The sequence below is a fragment of the Myotis myotis genome, unplaced genomic scaffold (genome assembly GCF_014108235.1).
Source record: "Myotis myotis isolate mMyoMyo1 unplaced genomic scaffold, mMyoMyo1.p scaffold_m19_p_1, whole genome shotgun sequence".
NCBI lineage: Eukaryota > Metazoa > Chordata > Mammalia > Chiroptera > Vespertilionidae > Myotis > Myotis myotis.
This window is the reverse complement of record NW_023416313.1, coordinates 172,988,891-173,001,975: the sequence shown is the minus strand read 5'-3', so window position 1 is coordinate 173,001,975 and position 13,085 is coordinate 172,988,891. Positions and strand designations below refer to the sequence as shown.

The 13,085-nt window shown below is 37.4% G+C and overlaps 1 protein-coding gene across 8 annotated transcripts in view; it reads right to left on the bottom strand.

Moving 5' to 3' along the window:
• TCF12 (transcription factor 12) overlaps positions 1–13,085 on the bottom strand; it is a 349,545-nt gene that overhangs the window by 284,491 nt on the left and 51,969 nt on the right. The window contains exon 1 of one of the 8 annotated variants that reach the window (XM_036302572.1): positions 9,235–9,253. The exons of the other annotated variants lie outside the window; for them this stretch is intronic. The gene's annotated coding sequence lies outside the window, so the exon portion shown is untranslated. Of the gene's footprint in view, positions 1–9,234; positions 9,254–13,085 lie in introns of those variants that run through there. 8 annotated transcript variants of the gene reach the window in all.

The window sequence follows — 13,085 nt, the reverse complement described above, 5'->3', positions numbered from 1 at the left end:
CAATTGGGACTAGGCAAAATGGGCCAGACACGCCTGGGAGCCCTCCCACGGTCCATCCCTGGCCCTGATCGTGCACTGGTGGGGTCCCTCAGCCTGGCCTGCACCCTCTCACAATCCAGGACTCCTCAGGGGATGTTGGAAAGCTAGTTTGGGCCCGATCCCACAGGCCACTCCCCTCGGGAGGTTGCCAAACACAGGGCTCAAGGCTGGCAAGTGCTACTGTGGTGGCACGAGCCTCTCACGATCAGGACTAATTGGGCACGAGCCCACGGCAGGCACAGTGGGGCCGGGATGAGCGGGACTGGCAGGTAGGAGCTGCAGGCGGCATTGGACTCTGTGTTTTGGCCCGATCCCTGCAGGCCACCCTGAGGGACCCCACCCGTGCACGAATTCGTGCACCGGGCCTCTAGTATATAACAATAAACTCTATAATACTTAGTGCCATCTCTGAAGTTAGAAAAATTAACACTGAAAAGGGAATACAGACAGGTCAAGGAAAACTAGGTATGGGAGGGCAGCCTTGACATTTCAAGGCTAAGTAACAGTTCTAGGTGGATCTAACATCTCCTACACAATATCTTCTCTCCTAGGCATCAGACCCAAGTATGGAATGTTCTTGTTCTCTGTAGGGGCTGAATTATGTTCACTACTAAGCTCAGTACCATAATTTACTAAGTCAAGGTCAGCCCTCCCTCTAGGAGTCAGCAAACTGATTCCTACAGCAAAAACATTGAATTATAATCTGGGTCCTTGAGTTTTAACACACAGGCGGGTTCAGTGCTTGTGAGGTAGTAGTGTCAAGTATTGTTAAAAAAAGAAAAAGATTTAGACACATGCAACATACATACACACACCCATTGAGAAATATATATACATAAAAAAAACAAGCAAATAATCTTCTAAAGCAGAGGTTAGCAAACTACAGCCAGTTGTCTGGTTTTTATTAAGTTAGGAATTATTTTAAAATTTTTAATGGTTACAGTTTAAATGACTATGAGAAACTACGTTATATCCTGAATTTTGCCTGTTGGCCTGCAAAGCCTAAAATATTTCACTGTCTGTTCCTTTCAGAAAAAGTCTGACTTCTTTGCGAAAGCAAAAACTAAGCTTCCCTGTAAGTTTTAGCTCTAGCATGTAAATATGTTCATAAGGAACAACCAATATTTAAAGTTAAAATCTAATACCATTACAGAAGCGGTAATATCAACTTAAGCATTGGTATAAACATATATGATATACACATGGAAAAGAACAGGAAGGAGATCAACATAAAAATATATAATTAACTTATCTTAGTAAATGGCATTTTCACTTTTTTCCCTGTACTATCCCAATCTTCTTAAGTGAGCATATCATTGTTAAGATAGGATATAGTACTAGAACATTATAGTGCAAATTTTCAAGAAAATATACACCAAAAAATTTTTGTGACTTGAATTGCAGTTATGTGGGTACTTACATACAGGCTCAGTAACACTTTGGTATTCACCATTACAAACTGTTAAGAATTAAAATAGTACATTTACATTCTTTCACATACATAAAAAAGAGAAGGCCCTGTTTCATCAGAAGTCAGAGTTGTCATCTGAACCCTCAAGGTCACTACTTTGGAAGTAACTTTTAGGCACACTACAAGATACTTTATATAATCTGAAGTTTAATTCAAATATTATCTCCTACATTCATGTTAGCTTCAATATTTCTTTCAAAACATAGTAAAAAAATGTGACTAAAACCCTAAATATATTCTATGCATACTCCATATATACTATATAACCATAGCATTAACATCTAAAGTCATACTGGGCAATACAAGTTCTTATTAACTAAACAGTTCGAACAAAAACATATTTTTTACTGATAGAAAATAAAATGCTACTATTAAAAAATCAGACAACTGTTCTGCTAAAAGGTACAAACAATGAAACAATCATGATTGTTTTCATAAATAGTATTTTAATTTTCTTGTTCAGTAATCAATGCTTAGCTGTTGTTTTGAAGCCCACAATTTTTTTAAAATATTTTATTGATTTTTTACAGAGAGGAGGGGAGAGGGATAGAGAGTTAGAAACATCCATGAGAGAGAAACATCCATCAGCTGCCTCTTGCACGCCCCCTACTGGGGATGTGCCCCCAACCAAGGTACATGCCCTTGACTGGAATCGAACCTGGGACCGTTGAGTCCGCAGGCCGACGCTCTATCCGCTGAGCCAAACCAGTCAGGGCTGAAGCCCACTATTAACGGTAAACATACGAAAGCATACTAATATACATGATATATGATATATCATTATGACCAATTTAACTCTAACTTGATAAATGAGAGGTTTACTTTGGTTATAAGGCATTTTAAAGTCACATCTCTGTTTTCTGAAACAAAAACCAGTCTCTGCTTTATGGTTTATTTCCTGAGTTTATCTTGAAAATGCACATAAGTTTTCTTTCTGAATGATGTTAAAGTCCAAATTTATTTCTCCAAACCACAAATTTAAATTAGAATACCACTTATCAGACTACAAACAACAGCTTTTCTTTCCAAGTGTCACTCATATTTCTGTTCCCTTTATAGTACAATGTTAACTGGTAAAGAATTTAATATCATTAAAATACTAAACTGCAAACTTTTAAAAAGTAAAAACTATTGGTCATATCATGTACCAAAACTACTGAAAGGAACAAAGCTCCCGTAGCCAGTTAACACTAACTAGAGTCTTAACTTTGCTTAAAATGGCAGCTGTAAGAGTTTTTCTACTCTCCCTCTTCTCTTGATGATAGAAGCAAGCACTGAGAGAGAAACTTAAAACATTTACTCACAGAGCAAAAAACACAATCCAGAGCCCTATTAGTAACAATTTAAAGGCAAAGGCTTCATCTCACTACAGAATTTTGCAAGAACACATCAAAATTCAAGAATTGGCCTTAGCCTCAAAAATGTATCTTACTTATGTGGACTAACATTACAAATCCAGATTCTGTTGTCAAGGATAGCTAAATATCCTCCAAAAATCCAAACATGAGCTACTTATTTAACAGAAAACAGATTTTGAAGACATTTTGTTTCATCTGAAATGTCTATCCTGTTAAGTACTACATACAAACAAATCTTGTCAGAATTATATTTAAATAGCATCTATGTATTATAGATTAAGATCTCTTACAGATGTACAAAACAGAGACAATTTGTCACTCTAGGCTAAATTTTCTTTTTTTAAAAAAAGAACTGCATACATATATTTAGTAAAGCAAGTAAAAAAAAGACCCTTTGTATATAAGGATATACAAAATAACTCAGTTCTATAGTCACAGCCTCTATTTAAAACTTCTGAAATTAATTTACTCTAAAAGATATGCAGGCATTCAATAGGTTATAAAATTGCTGGGAGATTTCTATTTCTGGTTTCTGCCATAATAAATACTAAGGGTTTAAGCTTAGCTGCTTTTTTTGACTTAAAAGATTTTTTCCACAGTCAGCAACTTACAACAGGACATACTGTAATACCAAAATGGAAACTACTTAATCAACATTTCCTCATGGAAACACATATCATACACAACAGTCTGTAAGGGTAAAGTTTTATTTCAAAAAGTAGCATTTATATTTTATTTAGCAACACAAGCTCAATTTTTTTTTCTGGTTCTGTCAACATGTTCGGTTAATTTTAGTCAACATTAATAACACACAAAAAAGTGAAAATGTAAGCAATAATATAAGGCAATTTGTTTGTAAGTTTGAATAAGACCACACTTTCATATTTTTAGAACATAGGTCACAGGTTTTCAAGTCCTATAAAATAAATATGATCCTGTTCTCATGCTATGTTTTTTAAAACTGTTCCTGTAAAGAATTTAAGCCATGTGGAAAACTCAACAGTATGTGAATCATCCAATACATAAATCTTTCAGGTTTCAAGCTCTAAATTTCAGTCATCTATAGATCACAGAAGGCTAACAAAGGATTGAAAACTCTTGGGCATAATTTCAAAATGTTCCAATTCCCTTTCTGCCCACTCTTCAAAACATACCATTTAATTAAAAAAAAAAAATCTCATTCATAGTTGGTCCTGTTGGTTTTAACACATTTCACTTCTAAATTCTATCATTTACAAAATATTGCAGGAAATAACTTTTCAGTCATTGAGCTCACTTAAATATAAGTGTATATATAGTTTATTTTGAAAATCTGTAGACCCAGGGGAAATATAGTTAATTTGGCTTCTGACTCACACTTTTAAATAATCACTTGCAATACTCCTCATTCAATTGCCTCATTCTTTGTGCTTCCTCTTCACAAAGTCTAAGATCACTTCCTAAGAGCTTTCTTCTTGCAGGAATCAGCATTTATTGACCTCACAAAGTACACACATTTGCTGTTGTCAGCAAAGAACACAGAAATTGGAGAAAAAAGCATCACAGAAGCACTGGAAGTGTATGAAAGTATATCTTCTTATACAGTTATATTTATAAAGATCTGGGACTTCATATTTAACCTAAGAAATACTGAAGATTTTTGTATTTAAGAAGGAAATACAGCATTCCAACCCAAGAGTTCATTTCATCTGACTGAGTCAGGACCTGACAGTTGCTACAACTGAGTAGAAAGAAAGGTAATTTCTACCACATTTACTGGTACTTAACACAGTTAAGTAATATTAAAATCTGAGTATTTTTCAAAGCCTCCTGAGGTCATCTGAGATCTCATGGGATTTTTCATAATGGGAGGGTGTTAATCCCCAATGCCCTGGCCTGCTCCCAATTTGGATCATTAGTTTCTGCTTACCTAAATTCCGATTACCATTTCAGTTGGCTCAGATATTCTTCATTTCCTGTCTTGAACTATAGTCCAAGCACTAATTATTAAACAGCCAAAGTGAAATACCTTCTTTGGGTGTCTATATGCCATCAAAAACATTTCACATTCCTTTAAGATTAGTAAAACAGTAGTTTACCCACATTCTGTTGTGACTTTTAAAATTTTTTCTACTGTTATTTTGTATGGCACACAGAATGTTTTGATTATAATTTTACATAGAATTTTTAGGGTTTATTTTTAAAGAGAATTTGTGATGATCTTAAGTGCTAACGAAGGTGTGAAACTGCAGACCAGAGCTAGTACAAAGATGAAACAGCTAAATGGACCCAGTTCACCACTCCCCCATCCCTACCATCAACATCCACACACATATCCCTCCCTCCCATTCTCCTCCCTCCCCACCTGTCTCTCTCTTTCTCTCTCTCTCTCACACACACACACACACACAACATACACATTTCGCTAAATTTGTATATATACATATGTACATGCATGTATTTGTAAAAATGTGTGTGTATCTAGATATATATATAAAAGTCTAATATGCTAAGTATCCCTCCCACCGTGCGACCAGTTGCTATGATGCACACTGACCACCAGGGGGCAGACACTCATCGCAGGAGCTGCCATTAGGCACACTTGTCATTTACAGGGAAACAGCAGTGTGGACCTGGCACCAACAAAACAACACTCGGGCTTCCTCCAAGTTCAACACAGGCCCCGCCACCACCCCAGAGAGACAGTCCACCAAATCACAGCTGACGCTGCCAAGACCCCATGGTGCAAAATGCAGCCCAGTGGCTGTGGGGGCCAGGTCATGATGTCATGTAGCAATGTCCGGCTTCCTCTCCCTAGCGACGACTAGCATCCTTGAACTTTCTTCAGCCCAGGAACATGACTTGTCTTATAGCCAGGTGCAAACATTTTACACTTTAACCAAATGTCTGTGAAGCATTTTCCCATGCCTCATCTCATTTGATCCTCACAGAAGTCCTGGAGTAGGTAGATAGGAGACTCGATGGAATCCTAATTTCCTTACATTAGCCAAAAAATAGAGATTTACAAAGCTTAGAAACTTGATTTGACTGAAAAAAAGTAAGAAATGGTGGACCTTGAAAATGACTTCAGGTTTTCTCACTACACAGAATATAGTCAAACACTGCTGCAGTAAAATATTTTACCCTTTGTTCTCCCTGCATAATCTACAATAATAATACTGCTGTGTTGCTGACACTTACCTGAAAGAGAGGTTGGGGTGCTTCACTGGGCTGGAAAAAGTTTAGCTAAATCAGAAAGCAGGTCTAATTAAGCAAGCTTATCTAATCTAATAAAAGAGAAACATGCAAATTGACCGCAACTTTGCTACACCCCAAGCCACGCCCATCAGCCAATCAGAGCAACTATATGCAAATTAACCCAACCAAGATGGCGGCCGGCAGCCACGGAGCTGGAGCAAGTAGGAGGCTTGGTTGCCCTGGTGATGGAGGAAGCCAAGCTTCCTGCCTGCCCTGGCTGGCTGTGGCCTCAGCTAAAGGTAACAAAGTTTCAATTATAGAAGATAAATAAATCCCAGATACCTGCTTCCAGCCAGCCTCCACTGGGAGCTTGGGTGGCTGGGGGCCCTGGCCAGCCTGCAAACAGCCATCAGCCCCTCACCCAGGCTGGCCAGGCACCCCAGGGGACCCTCACCCTGAATGGGCTGTGGCCAGTCTGCAAACAGTCATCAGCCCCTACCCAGGCTGTCCAGGCACCCCAGCGGGGACCCCCCACCCTGAAGGGGCTGTAGCCAGCCTTCAAACAGCCATCAGCCCCTCACCCAGGCTGGCCACAGCCTCAAGGGGTGAGGGTCTCTACTGGGGGGGTTGACCAGCCTGCAAACAGCCATCAGCCCCTCGCCCAGGCTGGTCACACCCTCAAGGGGTGAGGGTCTCTGCTGGGGGGCTTGACCAGCCTGCAAACAGCCTTCAGCCCCTCACCCAGGCTGGCCAGGCATCCCAGCGGAACCCCCACCCTGATCCGGGACACGCTTCAGGGCAAACCAGCCAGCCCCCACCCATGCACCAGGCATATAATAAAAGGGTAATGTGCAAATTGACCCTAACAGCAGAACGACTGGGAATGACTGGTCACTATGACACACACTGACCACCAGGGGGCAGAAGCTCAATGCAGGAGCTGCCCCCTGGTGGTCAGTGTGCTCCCACAGGGGGAGCTCTACTCAGCCACAAGCCAGGCTAACGGCTGCCAGCACAGCAGTGATGGCGGGAGCCTCTCCTGCCTCCTCAGCAATGCTAAGGATGTCCAACTGCAGCTTAGGCCTGCTCCCCGCTGGCAAGTGGACATCCCCCGAGGGCTGCCAGGCTGCCAGAGGGATGTCTGACTGCCAGCTTAGGCCCGATCCCCCAGGGAGCAGGCCTAAGCCAACAGATGGACATCCCCCAAGGGGTCCCAGACTGCAAGAAGGCACAGGCCGGGCTGAGGGACCCCCTGCCCCCGCCGAGTGCACAAATTTTTGTGCGCCGGGCCTCTAGTCTATATAATAAAAGCCTTAAGTGACTGTTACAGCAGAACAACCAGAACAACCGGTTGCTATGATGCACACAGACCACCAGGGGGCAGATGCTCAATGCAGGAGCTTCCCCCTGGTGGTCAGTGCGCTCCCACAAGGGGAGCACCACTCAGCCAGAAGCCAGCCTCACGGCTGGCGAGTGCAGTGGCAGGAGCCTCTCCCACCTCCGCAGCAGCCCTAAGGAGCAGCGAGCTGAAAGGTAAGGAGCAGCAAGCAGGCAGGCGGTAAGGAGCAAGGAGTACCAAGCTGCGAGAGAGTGCAGGCTGGACTGATGGACACCCCGCCCAATGGCATGAATTTCATGCACCAGGCCTCTAGTCTATATACATAAAGCTCTCGCTGGCACCAATTGCACGTGTGTGTTTCAATCTGTCATTGTCAATTGTGAATTTGGTTGACACTTCTATTATAAAAAAAGGGTGAACAGCAATATTAAAATATTTCTTCTAATTAATTTCCTTTCAAGGTGCACGAATCCGTGCACCAGGCCACTAGTATACAGTATATATCCTAATTCAGTGTTTAAAATTCAAGAAATTCTGGATTCTCAAACAAACCCAATCTCAAGGTTTAAGGCTAAGAAACTGTGGAGTAATACTTTTATATTTGAAAAATGTAAAGTTTATATAATTGTCTGCTTTCCCTATACAGCTTCCACTAATTGCAACCTACTATAAATTAGTTAGGGAGGGGAGGAGGGAACCACAATAAGGTTCAAGTCTTTAACACCTCTCTTTAATGCTTATTAATCTCCCTTTTGCCAATAAAGGCTTATCCTGGACTACAGACAGCAGTAGCAGCCACAGTGACAAGAGGAGACAGAAGTATAGGAGAGGGCTGAATCCATATTAACATCCACAGAAAATATTTAATCCAGGAATTTTGAATTTTAAGAATTTTTCCATATTCTCAATGCTACTTGAGATTATGGGAAATTCTTGAATTACAATGATTCTAAAACTCCTAAATTTAAATTCTTTCATAGCTATTAATGTGTGCCATACAAAATAACAGTAAAACTATTTTAAAAGTCATAACAGAATATGACTTAAACTACTGTCTTACTAATTTTAAAGAAATGTGAAAATTTTTTGATGAAATATAGACACCAAAAGAAGCTATTTCACTTTAGCTATTTAATAATTAGTGGATAAACTATGGTAATTCAATTATTTATTCAACAATTATTCTAAAACTCCTAAATTTAAACTCTTTCATAGCTATTAATATTGTTCTTCAAAAGGAATCATAATTTACTTTTGTTAATAATAACAACCTTGCATTAGTAATAATGTTGTAAGTATGCTTTCAAATATGTCATTTGGCCTCCATACTCTATAGTCTCTCTAGAATCGCTTTGTACAGTAACTCATTTGGAGAAGTTACGTATTTTAATCCCAGACTAACACCTATGACACATTTTCTACCTACCTCAAACCTTACCCCAAAGATAATTCCTGATCCATATCTACTGCAAGAAAGTTAGATAATGTATTATAAGAACAGAGTATAAATGACTTTTCAATTAGTAGTTAATTTTTAGATGAGATGAGTAACTGTTTTCCCCTCAGATACAGAATTTTTAATTAAATTAATTTAAATCACTAGTCAAGAAGATTCTATTCCAGCTGTTTGTCTGTAGAGAAAGCATTTATCTTACATAAAACATTAAGATATGTTTTATGTAATTAAGGTATAGACATAGGGTTTTTAATTTTAAAATGTAATAATAAACTGTTTGAAATGGTAATGTGTTTAAATATTTACTGAGATGAATTTTTCAAATTTGTACAAAACTGAATGACTTGGCCATTTCATTCTCAAAAGTAAATGAAGCAGATAGTTATTAACTCACGGCAAAGTGAACCATCTCCAATTTAATCAGCTCCAATTCAACATCTGTATTGAAAGTAATCACCATTAAAAATCAACAGAAATTTAAAATTTACCTATAATTTTTTTCTTGACTATTCTATAAAAATACTTTCATTGTTGTTGTTATAGAGTAGATGAGAACAATAAAATTATTGCCATAAGGTACCTATGTATTTTTTAAAAACCAATACTCTAAACCTTGTTTACAACATTTTAACTAAATTAGACATATAAAAATGTGATCATCTAAATGAAATTAATTAATCTAGTTATATCAACCAAAGAAGCTTAAAATTTTGAATTAGTGAGTATATTCACCAAACTCTTTACTTATATTTTTTAATAAGCTCCATGAACTTCTATGTGTCTTGCTCACCACTCTATCGCCAAAGCCTGAGTGCCTGGAGCTTAGTGAATACCTGCTAAATGAATTAATTAACAAATTACATCTAAATTTAGAATTAGTAAACACTAGATAAAAGTAAACTTTCTACTAAAAAATCTACTATTCAAGGCTTATTATTTCAATAAACTCTGATGAATTTAGTCTTATCATGTGATTTTTTTAAGTTCTATGTTGTTAGATGAATCACTATTAACCCTGAATTTCTTTAGTACTGAAAATACAGAAAGATGAGGACTTATAGCTCTAAATCTAGACAAATCTATGGAAGTAATGATCACACCATAGCCAAATCCTCCACAAATGTCTAACACCAGCCTCTACTTGTGAGCATTGAGCATTTAGGTAATTCAGTTATTTATTCAACAACTATCTACTATGTGCCCAGCGTTATGCTAGGCATCACAAATACACATATAAGTAATATGTATCCTCAAGAAAAGCACCAGTTTGAGAGGTGAGAATCACATGAGTAAATCAAACATGGATGGCAAAAAAGTGAGCAAAATTTTACAAAAAAAGAGAAGACTGAAATTGAAGGTCATGTTCATAAATGAGATGAGAAGTGACCTGGTTGTCATAGGAATGTGGAGTAGAATATGGGAGCTGAGAGGATGCTGAACCCAAGATGTCAGAGAAAGGCATTATGAATAGAGGACACAGCATAAGCAAAGGTACAAAACATACACACACACAGAAAAAATAATTAAACTTTTTTAAAAATAAAATATTAACCTATATTAAAATAAACATCCCTTTATATAAAACATTCTTATAAAAGCCTTTAACAAAATAATTTTAACCCAGGAGTATTCTCTCAAGAAGCTAAAATTCTAGGACTAGGATAAGATTTACAAAGTAGTCCCAGAAAAGTAACTTCACCTGCTTTCATGTCCTTTGATGTTTAAGCTCAAGGTAAATCCACATGATCAATAGGTTCGAATACTCAACTTTTCATTTTTACTACTATCATGAACCTCATCAATATTTCTAAAACTCCTGAATTTAATTTCTTTCATAGTTATTAATGTTGTCTCTTCATAATGAACCATAATTTCCTGAAGGCAAAAACCATCTTAACCATCTTGAAGGTCCCACACATATCTAAAACTACAGAAGAGATTCAATTAGAAATTTATTGACTGATTGTTTATTGAGATTGAAATTTTTACCTTTTTAAAGCACATGCTACTCTAAAATATACTTGACATATAACCTTTCATTCTAGTTAATCACACTTGATAAGAAAACAGGTGGGAATTAGTGTTTTGAGAATTTTTAACCTGCACCCTGCTATCATAACCTAGCATCAGGTTTAATTTTGTCCTTCAGGGAGAAGTCTATTAGTCAACCAACTCACTTACAGAACCACAAGAGAGACCCTGAGAGTAGGGTTAGCAACCCTGAGTTTATGCATTAAGCCCTGCGTTATACATAATGCAACCCTGAAATGTAGGTGTTTTTATGCTCTGTAATTCTCATACTATTGTGACAAACTAAAGAGAAATGTAAGACTCTTACCTTTTCCATAGAAAGACACAAATAGAAGACATTCATTTGTTGAAGGTGTAAAGTAATAAATATAATGAATTAAAATGTACTTGGGATATTTTGATAAATGATCACTTTAAAAGCATTTGATGGGGGGAAGAACACTTGGAGAGCGTCAGCAATAAAGAAACTATGCTTTTTATGACTGAAGGATAAATGTGTAATTGTAAAGATGTATGCAGAGCATTGGTAGTCCATGAATACACTTGAGTATTTAAAAAAGAAACAGTTTGAGGGAAACATCTGTTAAGAATATGTGTGAACCCTAGCTGGTTTGGTTCAGTGAATAGAGCATCAGCCTGCAGACTGAAGGGTCCGGGGTTCAATTCCAGTCTAGGGCATATTCCCAGGTTGTGGGCTCAATCCCCAGTAGCAGGCGTGCAGGAGGCAGCCAATCAATGATTCTCTCTCATCACTGCTGTTTCTATCTCTCTCTCCCACTCCCATCCTCTCTGAAATAATATATATATATTTTTTTTTTTAAAAAAAAAGAATATGTGTGAAATAACACATAGTACTATAAATCTGAAAAATATGAAACTAAGACTATTTCCCATATGAGAAAGAAAATAAATTATTTATTTAAAAGCTTTACTGTATTACATGTATATCTGCTTTCAAAAATACTGGTAAAGATTCTTGTAAACTGCCTATGAAGAGATTTAATAAAGAGAATTAATTCTGATTATCTTTCAATAACAACTTTAAAATATTACAAGAGAGAATTTAAAAGAGAGTGCAAAGGATAAAAGATTAAAACAATCAACAAAATCCATGGTGAAGCTATTAAAGAAATAAGACATCCTGTGAAAATGGAAGCTTTCTAATGATAATTTAGACTTTTAATCTTGGTATTATGAAAATTTCAAACTAATCCATCAGTTTACTGATGGCTCCAATCTACACCCTTTCTTAAAAGATAAAAAATAAAAAATAATCAAGCTTTTAGCTTCTTGAGCAGTGTATTTTAACTGATAATTTACACAATAGCCCTGGCTATTTGGCTGGCTGAACTTGAAGTATAATTGTCTTTGTCTTTGTTGTTCTTGTAATCCTTTGATAATTTTTAATAATAAAGAAACTAGAACTTACTATTACCTCGGTAAAGGAAAGTACCTTCAAATAAGGATTATATAATTTACACAATAATATATAATCACAAAGTTCTGAAAATATAGCTATAATTAGTGTCCCCCAGTCTATTTCCACTAAATTTAAACCATGGTCTATCTATGGAAGGAATATCTTAAAAGTAAATGAAACCAAGCTGGGTCTATTCTGCTAGCTTTTTTTCATTTTCCAACAAGCCACATTGTTGTTGTACAATTACTATCTCAGAAGCAGTAAGGTCTGTTTTTTGAACTGCCTTCTCATAAACACTAGGAGCTTCAATTTCTTTCAGATGCTATAGAATGTATAATACCTGACTTTACTATTTTGAAATATATTTTTTATTGATTTTAGAGAGATTGGAAGGGGGAGGGAGAGAAAGAGAGAAACACTGATGTGAGAGAGAAACATCCATGCCTCTCATACGCACCCTGACCAGGATTGAACCTGCAACCTGGTATGTTCCCTGACTGGAATTGAACCTGCTACCTTCAGTGCACAGGACAACACTCAACCAAGCCACACCAGCTAAGGCCTAGCATACCTAACTTTAAAATGTATAAAACAACTCTTATTTTTACTATACTAGTCATCCTCTGATCCCTCGACATTGTTAACTCTGAGACCTCAGCAAGTTCCAAAGTGTCTGATTGAAATCAAAGGCATAGAAAACTCAGCTTGATCTGAAAAACTGGACCAAGAATTCTGTACCTCATCACATAATCATGAATTGCAATCAACAGGTGTTCCACTCACCAGCTATTTTA